The 19,689-nt window shown below is 50.3% G+C and overlaps 1 protein-coding gene across 1 annotated transcript in view; it reads left to right on the top strand.

Annotated features, from left to right (window-relative positions):
• Positions 1–335: 335 nt before the first annotated feature.
• Positions 336–19,689, top strand: part of LOC144107864 (phospholipid phosphatase homolog 1.2 homolog) — a 66,903-nt gene continuing 47,549 nt past the window's right edge. The window contains exon 1 of the mRNA XM_077641076.1: positions 336–568. The gene's annotated coding sequence lies outside the window, so the exon portion shown is untranslated. The remainder of the gene's footprint in view (positions 569–19,689) is intronic.

The following is a 19,689-nucleotide window of genomic DNA, read 5'->3' as shown; positions in this document are numbered from 1 at the left end:
ATCCAATGCGTTTTTTTAGGCCACAAACCTGGTTATTTGCGCCGAAAGTCCACGCAAGCGCACACCAAAACAAACCCTTCTCAGCGGCAACGTCACCACGCCGGCTACCATGCAAGAGAGGAACTCTCGTCCCCAGAAAGCTTTCTAGCAACGCCGCCTAGAAATTTTAAAAATTAACTTTGAAGCTAAGCTTTGCGGTTTTACTGATGTGCCTCAAATATTGCACTAATATATACAATCAATAATTTATAAACGGGATCAATAGTTATTTTGCAAAAGCTGCTCGCATTTTGATATTCGGCGGATCACGTGACCAAAGAAGTAAACAAATAGATAGAGAGCGTCGGCTGGCGGCGGCGCGCGATGCCCGAAGTAGGCGGCAACAAAGGCAATGGCGGCATGTGGGAAAAAGCGTGAGTGACGGCCTTTGTTCGCTGAATGGTGCGCCGTGGCCCCCGAAGGGCTTGTGTTGACGGAAGTGGTGCGCGTGTGCGGTGCTCGCGTCGGTGCCTCGGGATTACGGATTAACCCATTCGGAAGAAGCGTCGCTGGATGCGCCGAAACTCAAGTAAGGAAAAAGAAGCCTTGCCCCACACTCCGCGCGCCGACCGAAGCTGTGTGTGCTTTCGGTCGCTTTGTAAGCACGTCCTTCTTTTCCCGATCGGCGGCGGAAAAAGCTTTTGTGTCGGTACGCGCCACCTTCGGTAGGGTTAAACGGTACACGGCTCAAAATTCCGATGCATCTGGTCGGGGGAGCAAATACTGCGGGCCTTGGTGCGCGCGGTTTTGCTCGCTGGCTTTGTGTAACCACGCTTTCTCTCGGGTCGTTGCATGCTTGGTTTTGCCGCACATACCAGCTTTTTAAAGATTCAATAACCTCTTCGAGTGGGTCGCAACTGATGTTCTAATTCATCTGCGCCCCACCATAGCGGCATTCGGGGGACAACGCCTTCAGCTGTTCTTTGTTGCCGCTACGTGCGTAGCAAGCCTTTCGTTTGGGAATGTTTCTGCGCGCTTTGTTTCAACCGGGACTTTTCGACAGGCGCGTCACGATGCGCATAGGCTTTATTTCTCGCCCTGCTTATTTGGTTCCCTGTTTCTCGCATCGGTTTAGTGGGCATCGCTTTGTCTCTGTCCGCGCCTGCCGCCTACTTGTTGCACGCGTGCTCGACGACATTCGTTGTCTCAAATGTCGAATTCATTGTAGGAGTTGGGGCAGCTATCCGCTGGGAAGCCACACAAAGGGAAACCTTTGGAGGGTGACGCACTGCTTAAGTGGTGGCATGAGCGCCTTCAATTGAGTTTAAACTCGCTTTGTGCGCGTTGCCGGCGCCTAGCCAGTCACTCGCGGCTCTCCGCAATGTTGCCGCGCGCGCACTGGTTCGCCGCTTCCCTGGAGTCAATGACCTCTTACTGGGTTCTTTCAAAAACCGTCGGTTGCGTTGGAACTTGCTTGTCACACGTCGTACGCAGCCGTCATGTTTTCATCTTTGTTGTTTTTAGCGTGGCTGAGATCATAACTCATTAGCTAACTGCTATCCTTGTTTTTCCTTTCATTTTTTTTTTTGTACCTACCAGTAGTGAAATGTCGCGTCGGGTGTCGACGCGAACACTGTTCAGCTTCGCTCGCCTCCATCGGCCGGCCCTGTTCAATAAGCTCGTCCTTGTAACCGTGCCGCTTCATTTGCTGCGGGGTGGCTGGCGGGCCTGAACTGTTGATGAGGATGCTTGTGATGGCTTCCGCTGTGCGCGCAATCGAGCCAGCCTCTGCTTCTCTTCGCGTTAATTTCCTTGTTGGCGCTCTTTTGCCGTGATCGTTCAAGCTGTTTGCGTGGGGTAGTCGCAGCGTGTTGAACATAGCTGCTACTCGTGACGCGGACTCGCTTAAACAGGTCTGGTAGTTAAAAAAAGAGTTGATCGTTTTTTAACCGTGTCAGTTAACATGTGACAAAGAAGGGACGGTGTTGACCGCGGCGTCTGCTTATTGCGGTTTGCCTGCGAGCACATTCTAATTTTTTCATTGTCAGGTAGCTAGTGTTTATGGCCCGTACTTGTAAAATCGAAAAAAAAAATTGTCAAAAACTTGTTAGGATCAGTACTCCTTTCAGCCCTGTGTAAGCTGCGTATTGTATTCGCATGCTCCAGTTTGGTGTCTAACCTCAGTAAGGATGCATGTGCTTACATTAGTGCCAGGTAGAGATATTTTATCGTTTATCTTCGGAATTTTCTCCTTGTCGCGCTGGCTATTAATTTTTTTTTCTTAATGGGTGTATCGGACCTCACGATGAATGGTAACACCGCTACAAGTTTATCATATTGCTGGTAATTCGCGTCCCCTCCCCCACCCCGCCTTTGTGTGCGTGTTGTCGCCAGGTTTTCTCTTGTGGTTTTATCTCGCCTCGCTGCTTTGGTACCCCTCCAAACTAGACTATCCGTGAAGCAGAGCTTTAATCGTCGTCACAAGGTGATGAATAAGTGATCTCCATTTTGGAGGCAGCTTGGCCCGAATAGAACTTAATGCGCTAATTACCACGTTGGGTAGAGCAAGCACAGATGCGCTGAACGACGAACGCGGCCTCTACAGGGCTTCGTAGCACTCGCTGCAAGTTGCTTGGCGCCTCATACGACAGAGGGCGCGGGCCGTGCCGCGCTTCTCCTGCCATCTAGTGGATTCGATAGCAGTCCGTAGTTCGCCGCTCTGTTCTTCGCGGAGAGATGGCGCTTGGGGTTGTATCAGGTTAGAGTCACTGGAAAAATATATCAGGGCCTGTAGAGATACAGCGGGGGCTTAGACAAGGATGTCCTCTGTCCCCTTTGTTGTTCATGTTGTACCTGCAATGTGTGGAGACCAAGCTAGAGGGGAGCGGACTAGGCTTCAACCTATCATTTTTCAAGCAAAGGGAATTGATTAAACAGACATTACCGGGACTAATATACGCGGACGATATAGTGATAATGGCTGACAACAAGGAAGACCTGCAGAAGTTGTTAGACATATGCAGTACAGAGGGAGATAGATTAGGCTTCAAGTATAGTAAGGAAAAATGTGCAGTCATGATATTTAATGAAGAGGGCGGCGAGCATAGAATACAGGAGTTCGTGCTAAAAGTAGTGAATGAGTACAAGTATCTTGGGGTGTGGATAAATAACAGTGTTGAGTATCTGACAGAGCATGAAAAATATGTAATGAATAAAGCTAGTAGGAATGCAGCTGTCATGAAAAATAGGGCACTGTGGAATTACAATAGGTATGAGGTGGTAAGAGGAATCTGGAAAGGGGTGATGGTCCCTAGCCTGACCTTCGGTAATGCGGTCCTGTGTATGAGGCCAGATGTTCAAGCAAGGCTGGAAATTAGGCAACGGGGAGTAGGGAGGTTAGCTTTGAGAGCACATGGCAATACACCAAATCAGGGGGTACAGGGTGATATGGGATGGGCGTCTTTCGAGAGCAGAGAGGCTAGCAGTAAGATAGCATTTGAGGAACGATTGAGGAAAAGCGGAGGGCTAGGAAAGTTTTCAGATACCTGTATATAAAGAATGTTGACACGAAATGGAGAAAGCGAACTAGAAAATTGACAAGCAAATATCTGGACAGCAGTAAGGGGGCAAATCAGCAATTATCGGTTAAGAAAAAGGTTAAAGAAACAGAGAGAGCTTTGTGGAAAACAGGGATGCTGACGAAATCGGCACTGGAAACATACCGGACCTTTAAACAGGAAATTGTTAAAGAAAATATCTATGATAATTGTAGGGGAAGTTCTTTGTTGTTTGAGGCCAGGACTGGAGTTTTGCGGACTAAGACGTATAGAGTCAGGTACCAGGAGATAGACACTTTGTGCATTGCGTGCGGAGAGGAGGAGGAAACAGCTGAACACTTGATACTTTTCTGTAAAGGGCTTCACCCTACAGTGGAAGGCAGCGGGGCTGACTTACCCAAGGCATTGGGGTTTAGGGATAGTGAAGGGAAAGTGGATTTTAAGAGGTTAGAAGTAACCAAGCGAAGGTTATCTGATTGGTGGCTAAAAACAAGACAGGAGTAAAATTTCACAAGACGTGGCTAGGTGGCTTGAGCCACCGCCCGATGTAAAGGGTTCAGCCGTATCCATCCATCCATCTTCTCCTGCCATCTAGTGGATTCGATAGCAGTCCCTAGTGCGCCGCTCTGTTCTTTGCGGAGAGATGGCGCTTGTGGTTGTTTTATTTTATTAGTAGGTGTGTTTTCCTCTTTGTTGCGTTTCTGTTTTCATTTATCTAAAACTCATTTTCCTTAATGAGGTCTGGGCATAGTACGATGCCCGCCCGATTCAAAGGATGTGACCATAAAATACAATGCAGTCGAGTACGGTTTTGCAGCCACTGCAGTTTGGCGCTCAGAGTCGTCAGTGGCTTAATTCCAGTGTTCATATTAAACCCACATGATGGTCTGTTGTGTCACCTTTTCCATTGTCTTCTATAAGCAGTGTACCTCCGTGCCGTTCAGATCCTTCGAGATAATTCGAGTCCATCCTGATTTTATCTTGTAGCTTGCATAAGTGTCGTCTCGACACGTAGTCCCCGTGATCTCATCGTTTTGTGAGTCTCCCGCCTACGTGTGGTAATGTTATTTGCACAGTATTGATATCCTTTTACATTTATACTTTTCATCTCTGGATATTCGGCCCATGATTCGAGTATTAATAGAAATGGCAAACGTAAAACCAAATCGAGGCCAGTGCTCAGTGCTCTAGATTGCGTCGGCCAGTGAGGCGTTTCGGCATGTGTCATTTTCGGCATGTTCAACAGAAACAAGCCCAGGTTGTCAGTCGACGTGTGTGTGTGTGTGTGTGTGTGTGTGTGTGTGTGTGTGTGTGTGTGTGTGTGTGTGTGTGTGTGTGTGTGTGTGTGTGTGTGTGTGTGTGTGTGTGTGTGTGTGTGTGTGTGTGTGTGTGTGTGTGTGTGTGTGTGTGTGTGTGTGTGTGTGTGTGTGTGTTTACTATTAATGTCCTCCACGCGGTATGGGTCTTGCAACAGGATTTGAGGTAGCGGCACCGTGACGTCATCGCCTTGCACTTCGACGCAGCATGGTGGTGGCCCGCCCGTAATTGAATGCAGCGCTACTGACCATCCATGTTGGTTGCTTTTGCCGCGCGCAAACTCGTCCGTGTCCACGGAGAAGCAATTATCCTTACCGCTCATAGCGTGTGCTCGCAAAAGAAGACCTCGTTCGACGTGTGAGCCTGATTGCTCGCTTGCGATGGGTTTAATATTTTTTTGCGAGGGACGCGTTTTGCTTGGCTAGGCATCTCTTTCCTCGTGATTGCGTTTGGACGTCGTACGCGGGTACGCTCCCTTCTTGACGCGTTTATTTACTATTTTTGTTTGCCTGGTTCTTTCACCTCGGTTCTGCGGAAGAAGAAAGAAAACGAACAGCTTGGACAGGCTGTGGGATGCGGTACCCCCTGGGAAATTACAGGCTCTTGACCTCACCTGGCGTCTTCGTATCGTGCTTAGACGGCGCAGATGGACTTGTCATCTGGGCTGCAACTGGGCTCGGTAGAGAGGGGGTAGCCAGGGGTTTAAAATTAGCCCAAGCAGGGTGTTTCGGGGTCATCGTTTCTGCGCCTAAAATCTAAGTGCCTGCGTTCAAGCGGCTTGCTTTTCAAGCCTTGGCGGCGGAGAGTTTTGTAGCCATGGGGTTTCTGAGGCAAACGACAGTCAGCTGCAACTCCTTTTTCGTAGGGGACACTGAAGAGTGAAGACTACTGCATCCAATTATTGCTCTCAGTAAAAAATGATTCACTGGCTCTTTCTGGATATATTGGGTGCTTTGTCCGGCGGCAAAAAGAACGCATTTATGACTGAAAATAATTGAATTTAAAAATCTTCCCGCCAATCCATTCAAACTGATGACGTCCGTACCGATAAGTACTGGTTTCCGCCGTATTGTAGTGGATGGCGCTGTAGCCTGTCACAGAGCGTGAAAAATATGTAATGAATAAAGCTAGTAGGAATGCAGCTGTCATGAAAAAAAGGGCACTGTGGAATTACAATAGGTATGGGGTGGTAAGAGGGATCTGGAAAGGGGTGATGGTCTCTAGCCTGACCTTCGGTAATGCGGTCCTGTGTATGAGGCCAGATGTTCAAGCAAGGCTAGAAATTAAACAACGGGGAGTACGGAGGTTAGCTTTGGGAACACATGGCAATACACCACATCAGGGGGTACAGGGTGATATGGGATGGGCGTCTTTCGAGAGCAGAGAGGCTAGCAGTAAGATAGCATTTGAGGAACGATTGAGAAAGATGGAGGAAAAGCAGTGGGCTAGGAAAGTTTTCAGATACCTGTATATAAAGAATGTTGACACGAAATGGAGAAAGCGAACTAGAAAACTGACAAGCAAATATCTGGACAGCAGTCGGGGTGCAAATCAGCAATTATCGGTTAAGAAAAAGGTTAAAGAAACAGAGAGAGCTCTGTGGAGAACAGGGATGCTAACGAAATCGGCACTGGGAACATACAGGATCTTAAAGCAGGAAATTCCCAACGAAAATATCTGCGATAATTTTAGGGGAAGCTCTTTGTTGTTTGAGGCCAGGACGGGAGTTTTGCGGTCTAAGACATATAGTCAGGTACCACGAGATAGACACGTTGTGCGTTGCGTGCGGAGAGGAAGAGAAAATGGCTGAACACTTCACACTTTTCTGTAAAGGACTTCACCCTACAGTGGAAAGCAGCGGGGCTGATTTACCTAAGGCATTGGGGTTTAAGGAGAGTGAAGGAAAAGTAGATTTTAAGCGGGTAGAAGTAACCAAGAAAACGTGTTTTTTTTTTCTTTTTTTTGCGATATAATGTGCTATTTGTGTGTGGTCAAACGCCGCTTACAGTGTATATTGAATGAACTTTAATTTAAGTTGTTTTCGGTGGTTTAGTTCGGTTCTGCGGCCAAGGTTTCGCAGAAAAAGCGAGGAAGATGCTACCTTCGCGGAAGCAGTTAGTTTCACCGCACGCCGGTAGATGGCGCCACCATGTCAATTAGAGGCACTTTTTTCTCCCTTCCGGAATGTGTTTCGTGCGGCGGGTCGATCACTTGCCGCTGCTCGGCTGGCTCGGCTCTCATGTCGAGGCGCAATGTTGCTTGCTGCAGCCTTTCTGTGCGTGCTTTTATTTTTTTTTCCAACGCTGTTTGTGTCGCTTATGCATTCGGTGTTGTGCATGTGCCAGACTCGGAGCGCGGCGTATAAAGAAAGAAACAAGAAATAAAAAAGGCACCACAGTGCTATTAACCCGTTGCCCGAAATAGCCTCGCCTTGGCGTGGTGTAAATTTTTCGGCGCACCCAACAACATCGCACTGGCGTCAGTGCGTTGCCGGAATTTGCACTAGAACGCTAAAAGCGTACAGCGCTCGTGGCAGTTCGAAAACAAACCACTGAGTCCCAATCGGCATTGAAACTCCTTTGGACGTCCTCGGGACGTTTAGGATGTCCGCAGGACGCCCTACGGAGGTTAACTGCCCATTGGGGTGCTTGCACTGTTCTGATCAAAGATACGTGAACGGTTTTGTCATATGAACAACCCATTCTAACACCGTGGAACCTCCAAAAGAGCTCTCCTTCCATTTCTTTGTTTTTTTTTTTGCTTTGCCTCCATTGTTAACTGGCGCGAAGAGTTTCGACGTGCGAAAAGTTACTTGTGGACCACTGCTTTGAGTGTCGATGTCACATTACCGAATCGAGTGCTATTGCATGCACATTGTCTTCTACGCCGGCTTCATTGTGCAACTGAGCGTGCTAGGAAACGCGAAACCTCGCCTGACTACGTGTTCCCTTCCCAGGATTGCCGGTCCGTTCCCCTAGCTGGCCATCGGAAATCTGCGCTCCAGATTACGTGACCAACCCCGAGGTCCATTTACTGTTTATTTGCGCTACGGTATCAAGAGCGGCAGTTTTTGATTTTTTTTTCTCAAAGCCTCTTAAATGCGTCTGCGTCGCGTAATGCCAGGTTCAGATAATGCGGAGCTAATCCTACCCTCGCCTAATGAGCCAGCGCGCCTGCCCCAAAGAGTTTGGCGATCGCCTCGATTGCGTGCGCCTCCTCGCAAGTGGAGCTTCTCTTACATCACCCCCCTGAGTCCGCATTGGCCAACAGCGCTCGGTAAACTCTCGCATTAAGAGGGGTAGTGTAGCAATCCCATTTACAGGAGTCTTAAGTGCTTCCGTTTCTGGTTCTCAGGGTTTGCGCTTTCATTACGATACTTGGTTGTTTAGTCGACGAACATTTCTGTTCCTAGCGTTCCATTGTGGGGTCGGGGATGTGAAGTGCGGAAGCCGTGACGTCAGTTGAATTGTGTGTGATGGCTTATTCTGTACTGCACTTTACTGCAAAAGAACAAAAGATGTGTTGTTGCTGTTAATTCTCTTCTACGCCTGCCTTGCCGCTGCGCCACTAGCAACATTCATGTCTATATATTTTTTTAAGCGGGTATTGCTGCATGGCAAGGGTACTGCTTGCCTGCAATTAGCAGTTTTTGTTTGTTTGTTTGTTTTACTTACGAGAATGACCCAGAAAAGAAAAATACGTCCGGGAATGGAATGAAATCGCGGATTCTATGCTTGCCAGGCTGATTGAATTAAGCTTACTGAAAATGCTCAGTGGTTAGAGCGCTCGGCTACTGATCCGGAGTACCCGGGTCCGAATCCGACCGCGGCGGCCGCGTTTCGATGAAGGCTAAACACCAAAGGCACCCGTGCGCTGTACGATGTCAATGCGCGTTAGATTCCCAGGCGGTCGAAATTATTCCAGAGCCCTCCACTGTGGTACCTTTTTCTTCCTTTCTTCTTTCACTGCTACCTTTATCTCTCCCTTACGGCGCGCTTCGGGTGTCCACCTAGATGTGTGAACCAGTTACTGCGCCATTTCCTTTCCTCGATGTCAATTTTAATTTTTAACATCGTCCCAGACTGAGTAACGAATTGTGGTAGCTTGTGTGCGTGCTTGTGAGCGAGCAAGTGTGTGATGGGGGACGTGCGCCTAGTGTTCGTGGTCACCAACAGATGGCGCCACCGCCCCGGCAACCTAGCCCATCGGTCGCGCATGGCAGTCGCGCCGATCGAAGGGCGCCTCTGCCTTGCGGCGGCAACCGAAGTGGTGTGGTGGGGGGACGACGTCGGCGGAAGGGAGGGGTGATGACCATGGGTACGCGGAATGGGGAGGGTCTTGATCTTGACCTGCAGTGACCTCGCGAGGAGGCCATTGTTTCGCCGAAGAAGAGAGCGGAGACTCCGCGCGCTACTGCGCCCCGTTCCGCGGTGCGCGCGCCTGACCACGTGCGCGATGGTCCCGGCGTCGTGCGGAAAACAAAAATAAAAACATGGCGGACACCCCCCGGATTGCAGCCGTTTGGCACCGTCCAATGCTCGTTTCCACTTCTTCGTGAAAAATTATTAAAAGTCGCTTCTCGCGGCAGTGACACGTGTACTGTTCCCGTAGCTGTCTGTTTAGTGTTTCCGTGGTTGTTTCGCGCGCTGTCCTTTCTACTCTCATTTGCGGTGCGTAATTAAATTAGGGCGACGTGTTGGCGCGGGGATGTGGGGTTGCGAGAGCGCGCTGTAGCTTTGTACGATATAAAGGAGTCAGCATTCGACAGCCCTGGACTTATTCGTATTTCTTGGTCATCGACGAGCCCACGTTGAATAAGCATTGATGCATATACTCATTCGCTCTATTCCCGCGTGTCACGTTTGCGATGGATACTCGCCCTTTCCCGGCACCTAATCTTTTGGAAGACAGTTTCCTCGTGGTGAAGTCCTTGTGCCTATTTTGTGTGCGTGCGTGCGTGCGTGTGTGTGTGTGTGTGTGTGTGTGTGTGTGTGTGTGTGTGTGTGTGTGTGTGTGTGTGTGTGTGTGTGTGTGTGTGTGTGTGTGTGTGTGTGTGTTAATTTAGCTGGTTTGTGTTAACAACTTCGAGGAAATAGTTGTCATCCCCAGTTATTGCAGCGACGAGCTGAAAAAAAAGTGAATTACATGCGTGCGTCACGTGATGTGGCCTCACGGCATTACCGGTTCACAGTTGCGAATCTTGGAGGCCGCGGTCCCTGTATCCCTTTTGCACCTTCCCGTGCTTGGTTCGCATCTGTGTAACAGACGGTAGGTTGAAGTCGATTGAAGACCTCGGCCCGTCTGTGTAACTCTCACTTGGTTTCAAAGCATCTGGAAAAACGCTTAGGACTTCGAGTTCGAACCCGACCGCGGCGGCTGCGTTTTTATGGAGGCAAAACGCTAAGGCGCCCGTGTGCTGTGCGATGTCGGTGCATGTTAAAGATCCCCATTGGTCGAAATTATTCCGCAGACCTCCACTACGGCACCTCTTTCTTCTTTCACTCCCTCCTTTATCCCTTCCCTTACGGCGCGGTTCAGGTGTCCAACGATATGAGACAGATACTGCGCCATTTCCTTTCTCCAAAAACCAATTATTATTATTGTTATTATTCGCGTTCGCGATGTCGAGAGGTCGCTTCAAAGAATCTGCGACCTCTACGGAGCGAGGTAAAATGGGTTTAACATGGCTCGGGCGGTACTTTTTAGGCTGCTTTTGGACCTGAAGCCCAACTTTGCTTCATATATTGGCGAAAACTGTAAAGTTACATTGTTGAACGTAATTTGCGCGCGTCGGGGCGGGAACTGGCTAGCACGTGGCGGCAGCACACTTGTTTGTGTAAAAAGCATTCGCTTCTCGTCACGTGTCCTCCACTCTGCGGCGGGCAAGCTGCTCTGCTTCCGTCGCCGCAATGTTCACCGGTCTGTTTTGTGTGCGGGTAGCTAGAAAAAAGCATCGAGCAATGTCACGTGGTAGAGCGAGCTCCTGATCCGCAGCTGTTCGCAATACTCCCAACAGCTCGTTTCGTGCTTATATAATCTGTGTAAGCTTAAAGAGCCCGATAGATGTTTACTTGGGATATAAGTGAAGGACAGCATCGCCTGACCATTGGGGCTGGCTTGGCCGGCACCGCTCATTAGATTCATTTGCCTCTGAAGCCTAAAGAAAGCATTCTGTTTGACAGTGTCACTGCAAATTTTCTCAAATCAGTCTGTCTAGGAATTTAAGAAAGCACGCAAGCTAAATTGACAACAAGCGGATGTTCTCGGTTTGTATATATCAGAAAGGAGGCATTCATTAACGAACTCCATAACATTGGGGAGAAATAGGAGAGTGTAGCGGACGAGACGAGTGGCGGCCAACTTAAGGGACGGATTTCTGGGCGTCTCTGGAGGGGTTTGTGGTGAAAGGGGGGTTCAGATCTACCTCTGGTCAGCTTTGCGCTGCTCTCGAGCAGTAACTAGGGCGCCTTGATGTCCGCTCGCCTCAGCGGCGCTGGCCATCGAGGCACCCTAGTAAGTAACCGCTAACTGTGCTCTCCGCATGAGATGTTTGCGTGCCTAGTCGAGGCCTAGTTGTCCACCTCGCCTTGGTTCGGCAGATGGTGTTCCCACACGTGTCGTCGCGTGGTGGTGCCCCCGTCTGTCGCTGGCATTCTGCGCGTTTCCTGCGGCCGTGTGTCCGTGCATGCCTCGGCGTGGGTGGCGTTCCGATAAAACCGTTCGTCGGAACGGCCTTGGTTGCATGCCGCCGTCTCGAGTGCCTTGTGGGGTATGTCCCAACGCGCCCTTCCCCTTATCGGGGCCAACGCGGTGGAGCGCGGAAGTTTTGCGGGGAGCCCTTTTCCGCGATCGGTTTCTGCGTGCTGCTGTACTTCGCAAGAAGTAGTGGTCGTTTTTTCTTTTTTTCTATTAGCAAAGGCGGGTTGCGTAACGCTGTCTTCCGGGGAGAGACGGCTGCTTTCGCCTACGCAGTAGTACTCCGTGCTGCTAACGACGGATAGGATAAACCTTATATTACAGAGGAACACATTTTCCCAGCCATGAACACGTTTGTTTTTTCCCACACCGTTTTCTTTCTCGCCCTTAGCGCGCGGATTCTACGCAGTAGTTTACTTAGTTACTCAGTGTTGACTAGAACAAACTAATCCTAATGTTAATTAGAATTTATTAAGTAATGCTTTAACGAGCTTTTCACCTGACCAGAAAACCCGGCCTCCAAAGCGGTGCTCTGTAACTGTTACGCCATTTCTCGAAATAGAAACGTTTGTTATTGCACATAATCATACACCCTGTATATTTTTCTCCCACCTTGCCGTCGTAGGCTTAGGACGGCGTGTATTTATTGGTTGGGGGGGGGGGGGGGGGGGGTAGTGTGCCGTTCGTGCAGCAGCCGTCCGTTGTTCCGCCCGAGTGGTTCCAGGTGCGGCTGCGGGCGGCCAGTCGCGCAACGCCGGCTCCGCGGTCGCGAGAAACGCGCTCGTCGCGAAAAGCTCTGGTGGCGGCGGCGGCGGTCCTAATCTGCGTCGTTTTTTCGCCATGGTTTGGGTAAAATTGCCCTTAAATTACTAAACAGCAGCACCTTTCGCCGCGTCTACACCATCATCTAGTTAATTTTGTAACTTATTATTTTTGTTTAATACTACGTTTCGTTCAGTCTACCACGTGTTGGCCTTACTAAGCTGCGTTCGTTCTTTTCGTCCGTCTTGTGCCTTCTGCACCAACGGGCGTAAGAATGGCCAGACCAGCCCTTATCCAGAACCGGAAATGACGCGGCAAAAACAAAATTGTCTTTAAAATACTCTTTGTATTTTGTAAATAGTGTACAAAACTCTTCCCTGGACAATTGTTTAGGGGAACCCTCCCAAGGTGGAGTAAATATGTAATAAGGGAGTAATTGCTCATTGGCAACCACCCAAGCGCAGCCATACGGATACAGAGGAAAACTATACAGCTTTCTCAGAAACTTCGTAGTTAAAGGAAAATTCGTCCCGGTCGGGGCTTCGAACCCGGGCGGCAGTCGCTCTACCAACCGAGCTAACCGGGCGGATGGGCGAGAGCGAATTGATCAATAATTTGAAGTGAGAACAGCGTTGGTCAAATGTTCCTGTGAAGCGGTGGTCTCGGGTTCGAAACGCGGACCAGGACGAATTTTTCTTTCACTGCGAAGTTTCTGAGAAAGCTGTATAGCTTTCCACTGTAGCCGTAAGGCTGCGCTTGTTTGATGGCAATGAGTAATTACTCCCTTATTTCAAAGCTCTCCCCTGCCCTTCTTGCTTCCTCTCCCCTATAATTATACTCGCTATCCTCTCCATTTCACCTTCGCCGGCTGCAGCTCGGGTGGTTAGTGTATCGGATAGCAATTGCCCCAGGGGGCAGCATTCTTTCCTTCGCTTTTTTTTTCTTCGCCGCCACCACAAGCACACGCCGTCTGCAAAAACGCATATGCATCTCATGCACAAAGGGCGCCAGCGAATAATAATAATTGGTTTTTGTGGAAAGTAGGTGGCGTAGAATCTGTCTCATATATCGTTGGACACCTGAACCGCGCCGTAAGGGAAGGGATGAAGGAGGGAGTGAAAGAAGAAAGTAAGAGAGAGGTGCCGTAGTGCAGGGCTCCGCAATAATTTCGACCACCTGGGTATCTTCAACGTGCACTGACATCGCACAGCACACGGGCGCCTTAGCGTTTTGCCTCCATAAAAACGCAGCCGCCGCGGTCGGGTTCGAACCCGGGCGCCAGCGAAAACCCTCGGCCCGTATTCTCGGAAAGGAAGGGGTGCAAAGTAGGGTCGCTGGAAGCAGACCTTCCACCATCGGACGCCTCCTCCCCCGCCCAAGAAAAGTAAAGGCCCAAAGGCATGGTGTACAAAAAACCCTGCTCGGAATGCTGGCCGTCGTACCTTGGTGGAAACCAAGAATTTCGCCGAACAAGGATCGAAGCGCGGTGGCAGAGCACTGCGAGGGGTGCTGGCGACCAGGCCACACGGCTACACCCGCGCAGGAAGGCTTTAGTCATGGCGCATTTAGCCGACGCGCGGAATGTTAACCGCTTCCTGGGAACACTTTCCCCATTCCTACACCCGCGGTTTCGTTCAGTGACCCGGAGGGTGTCAGGCAGCGACGTCACGCAGATGCGGACGAGGACGGAAAAAGAAAGAGCTTTAAACGAGAGGTTAAAAACGCTGAAGGTAAAAATTGGAGAAATTCAATGGAAAAAGAAACATGGTGTAGAACTATATCGATACTGGAAAAGGCAGATCAGGAAGGAAGAGTTTTATGATAGCTCAAGAGGCAGTGCCCTACTCTTTGAAGCTAGGTGAGGACGTCTTAGAGCGCGCAGCTACAAAAAGAAATTTAACGAACATTACACATGTGCTGTGTGTGTGGTAAATCTGTAGAAACAATAAAACACCTACTACTAAAATGTGATGGTATCCATCCCGATGTCAATGCAGGTTCTCAGTCACTCTTCCTGAGGCCGTGGGGTTTAGAGATAACAATGGTCCTGTAAATATAAATCTGCGGTGGAAATAAGCAGAAAGCGATTGGAAGATTTGTGCAGAGAGGTGACATAAGGTTAAAAGTGTAGGAAGACGTATTTTAAAAAATGGCGAATTTTAATAACTTGATATAAAGGGAAAAAAGCTGAGCATGGTGGCAACTGCCATCACCCCGTTTCAAAGGGGACGCTCCTACCTTCCATCCATCAATCCATCCACTTCGCGCGCGGTCGAAATCGGCACTGGCAACATACGAATGTTTAAGCAGGAAACTGCCAAAGGCAATATCTACGACCCGCCGCGGTGGCTCAGTGGTTAGGGCGCTCTGCTGCTGAGCCGGAGGTCTCGGGTTTAGAACCCGACCGCGGCGGCTGCGTTTTAATGGAGGAAAAACGCTAAGGCGCCGTGTGCGTTACGATGTCAGTGCAAGTTAAAAGATCCCCAGGCGGTCGAAATTATTCCGAGCCCTCCACTCAGGCCCCTTTCTTCCTTTCTTATTTCACTTCCTGCTTTATCCCTTCCCTTACGGCCCGGTTCAGGTGTCCGCCGATATGTGAAACAGATACTGCGCCATTTCTTTTCCTGAAAAACCGCTTATTTTTTTTTAGGTAGGAACGCACCTCGAGCAGCAAGAGAAAATTGCCTGTAAGATAAGAGCGATCAGCTGTCGTGTCACCCTTCCTTGTAACAGTCAGCAGCAAAAGTTTACGGGATGCCTGTGCGCGGGTACAAATTTTGGTCGCGAAGCTGCGCAGCAGTGTACTTCCAGGCATCTGGGACGATTGCCTTGCGGGACAGCATTTTTTTTTTATCATGCCCACATCGCGAGAACTTCTGCTGCCCACGGCATGACCCAGAATTTGACGTACCAAGGGAGGGTCGGAGGATTTGCGTGCGTGCACGCGCGTGTTAGGCCTCCACTGGCGCTATCTGAGCTGTGTGTGCAACTCATTGCGTCGTTGCCTCATCCTCCTGCATCTTCATTCGCTTTATCTGCCCTCAGGGGAGGCCAGGAACATGTTCTTCCAGCTTACCACTATGCAGCCATCCCCGTATTAGACCAGTCTCGCTGTCTGCATGGTTGACAAGGAAGGTTGTGCAGCAGAACTTCATCCTGGGCTTGTTTGTTCATACTCACCTACTAAGGTTTTTTTTTTTTTTTAGCGCTACGGGACGACAGGTCAACGCCAACTTTCATCGATAGTTTATTTAAAGAAAGCGCACAAAATAATGCTGCAGACGAGGCTTTACTTAGCTCGCTACATTCTTCCGTATTGTTCGAGAAAGACTTTAGTATTTGCACAGAGGTAGCGAAGCACAACTCACGCAGTCAGCCCCGCTTTTCGTGATCTACTATGACCGTTAGTTCTCCTGCGAGCGCGTTCTGCAACGGCCCTCCTAACCACATTTCTTGCGGTGTTCTGGAAAGCGTTAAAAAAAGCCTGTCCATGTAAGGTTGTGCACTTTAACCTTGGCTGACCACCTTTTCGGCATCCCTGGTGAAACTAACCCTCCTCTGAATTTAATATCGCTTGTCCCGGAATCGTTTCGCCTGCAAGTTTAATGATTTTGAACCTCACCGCGGCATCAGCCAAGTAGCATACCACTTAGAGACCAACAACGCAAGATGATCAATGAAAATGTCTCGTGGATGCGGTGATCAGGCGCCCACAGCTTCATTCCATTGACATTCAATTTTTTGCCTTCGGGAACCACGTTTTCGGGTTGTACCAACGAAAAGGGGAAAAAAATCGCTACAGCCGACACGTGACGGCGGGCTTCCGCTTCGAGCGACGTTCTCGCGCCGCCATTTATGAAGAGGAAACCTTGTTTGGGGGACAGGGTGAGCACAGTACAAAGGAGGAAACTAACAGGGAAAGAAAAGGAAGGAAATGTCGGAAGAAGTCTTTCGTTTTCCCCGTTCCATCCCTCGTCTGCGTCGCCCCGCGCAGGGCTTCGCCGATGGCGCGGCTACCGCCGCTACTCGCGACAATTGTTTTTGACAGCGCCCCCTATCGGCAGGCTTGATGGGACCGAAATAGACAGCGGCGGCGAAATGAAAGGCCTCTACAGTTGCAGCAGGGTTTACGAGGGGGGGGGGGGGGGGGGGGGGGGGGGGGGGGGGGCGAACCCCGGAGCTGTAAGCCGAGGGGCAGAGCATACGTAAAGACAAAAGGGAGACGGGCGCACAAGTGCTGCCCTGTCGGCTCGCTTGGCGTCGCCACTGCTGCTTTCGGGGCGGCCGCGGGAAATCCGTTGGAAGGGGGCGCCCTCTCTCGGGTCGGCGGCGCATTACGTAATGCGTTGAGCAACTGGCGCTTTTTCATGTCGGCGCCGGTGTAGAGGCAGCACGCCGCGGTCATCCGTTTTAAGTGAAGATGCGCGCCATGTTCCAAACAGCTTGCTGCCTCGAGCCGGGTTGAAACTTTTCCAATAACCAGTGAGAAGCGACGTTTGGTAGCGGAAAGGTTGTTCTAGTGTTTTTTTTTTGTTTTTTCCTGTCCCATTTCTATTTGAGACATCTCTTCGCTGACGCATCTTATAGCGCCTGCTGCACAAACAGAATGACAGAGTTGTTTAATCTCGTCGTTACGAAACTGGATCGAAATTGCGGGAATGACCTGCGGTCAGTTACTTGAGGTTGACAGATGGCGCCACTCGTTGGCTGCGCAGTCGCTTTTCTTCGCCGCGGCCGTGTTTTGTAACAGGCTGCGGGTAAGTTTACTTAATTCCACGAGTGCCGTGACAGTCGTCCAAGCTCAGACCAATCACGGCGCCGGATTTTGCCACGTGGACCCTGTGGGCAGTTTCGCAATTCGAAAGATCAGAACTCGGGAGACATTTGACTCTGTCCCTTTTGCCTGTGTAGTTGGCTATGTTGCGTTAGGCTTTGTGCGTTTTGCTTCTGTATTTGCGCCATGAAGAAAAACTGGAGGGGGGGGGGGGGGTACTTCGCGATTTTTAGTGTGTAATTACTATTACAGACGTACTACCAACCCCGAGCGAGAATCTTGACTTGCGGGTCTTGTCATAGTCGCGAGAGATTGGTCGGGAAAAGAAAGTCGCACAATCAATCCTTCAGGGACGTTTCAATAGCAACATTTAGGTGGGAACGTTGGCGGGGGAAGTCAAGGGAGGGGTGAATTCGGAGGGGAAAATATAGTCAAGCTAGACATTTTAAAACCTAAGTAGAAGGAAAGGGGAAAAAATTAACAAAGGGGAAATTATAGGCTAGGTGGCGCGAGCTGCAGCCCGATACAAAGGGTAATGCCATTATCATCCATCCACCTATCCAACCGGTGGCTCAGGAATACTCTCAGGAATTCGCGCGCAATGATAATAATAATAAAAAAACTCAACGTCACCGCAGTTCACCTGAAAAAATGACCTGTGGCGATACCAGCCTGTATTTCATTTGACCTCTTCTGGCTTATAAAAGCTCCGGTTGCAGTAGAAGTACCTTCCCTGTCATTAGAATGCGGTAGTAAAATCGGTATAAGTCGAATTGAATTTGTTCCGGTGTCCCTACAACCGCATCGGCACCTTACGTCATTTCTCCCGTTTAGTGCCGAACACGCCGAATACCGCTCCGTATTGTCTCCCAAAGCGGAAACGGCCGAGGTTCTTCTCTGGGCACGTCGTCTTTTGCGGCCCCCTGGCGACGAAAGTGCTTTTCATTCGCTTCGTGTAAACGAATCACTGTGCGCTCGAGGAGCCAATGAGACGCGGAGCTGGGTTGCGAAAGGATTTCCTTGCGCAAGGTGGAACCTGCCTGACGGGGGAAAAATGGGGGGAAAGATCAGGGAAGGAAAAGGGCAGACAACGATGGAGGGGGAGTGGGGGGGGGGGGGGGGGGAGTAACAGTCACCTTTCACTCCTCGCTTCTTCTCACTTCCTCGACGCGATAGCGCGAGCGGAAGAGAAAGATGCGGCTCGACTTTGGCGCAACGTAGAAAAGGATGGCTGGGCGCCAATGATGCGTGTTCTGTCCGTATACCGGCTCTCTAGATCGGTGCAGCGTTGGAGTAGGCTGTAGAGCGGTGTTCATTCGTCAATCGGGCGGGGAACACGGACGCTTCGACCTTCGCGCAGGCGACGTGCAGAGAACGGTATGTTCTTGAGCTCTTCTGGTTGCGACACCCTTAGCCTAAATCCGGACACGACCTTTCGCAGTTTTTTTTTTTAATCTTTCTGGGAGAGGGACGGGGTTAATAGTTTTAGTTCGCGCGGCCGCCGCCAAGTGCCGCATGGTGCCGAACATCTCGCGCTAATTTAGAATGTTGGATTTCTGTGGCCGTCGCTACTGGTCGTCGTGAGTGAGGGAACAATTCTATAGGTCGCATTTTGCAATGAGTGGGAACGGCGGGCTGTCTTAATCGACATATAGCTCCACATTGTTAGCTAGCGGCGGCTGACAGATGGCGCTTGTTGTTCACTGGTGCACAGCAGCAGTAACAATGACCGCACTGCTGTTATATCGGACATACAAGGACCACGTTACCGCAGAGAAATTGTATGACGATGGCATTGGAAGCGCATTGTTCTTCGAGGTGCTCGCGGGTGGCTTGCGTACTGCCGTCGGTTTGGCACCCACCACCGTGGCCCCCACCCTACATTGACCCTAAAGTATCTGCGCACCTCGTAGTTCGGTGCACGAACCAAGACTCCCCGCCGACCAAGCAACACAGCCCGCGCAAGTGCACTTAACTTTGGCAATGGTGGATGGGAGGGACAGGGACCACTCGGAAATGCTGACACTGGAGACGGACTGCTCCAGTGGGGACGGCTGACCAGACGCTGGCACCACGGTAATTATGTAGGCGACCGCTGAGGGATGTCGAGCAACTTACCCGAAAAAGTGCTCGCCAGCCCTCTCCATCCTTTCAATCTTACCTTTTAGTTCGAAAGCACTACTTAACGAGGTCAAACCGGCTCTCGAGTTTGTGTGAAGCTTAACCTTGAGAATGACCTTGGCCAAACCATAAATAAAATGAATAATGCTGTGACTGGGATTCGAAACCGCGGCGGCGCGAACAGATCAGCTTCGCTGGCGTCAGTCGCTGGCACGAGAGTACTGTAGGCTATCACCGATCACGCCTCGTGTTAAACTGCAACACACTCTCGCGGTGTGCACTGCACGTCGTCGTCTTCATCAGCTATTACTATTATCGAACTAATGTCGTCGCCAGACATGCCGACGACCCAGCAAAGCAAAACCGTGAGCTGTTGAAGGTGGGGATCGGAGTCGCTTCTCTACAAAACCTCGGCCAAGATGACGCCCGCTCCGTCCCAGACCGGAGTGCCGCTAAGTGAAGGGTTCGTTAGTGGAGAAAGAA

Source organism: Amblyomma americanum, chromosome 10 (genome assembly GCF_052857255.1).
Source record: "Amblyomma americanum isolate KBUSLIRL-KWMA chromosome 10, ASM5285725v1, whole genome shotgun sequence".
Classification (NCBI taxonomy): Eukaryota; Metazoa; Arthropoda; class Arachnida; order Ixodida; family Ixodidae; genus Amblyomma; species Amblyomma americanum.
This window is presented reverse-complemented; position numbering and strand designations above follow the sequence as displayed.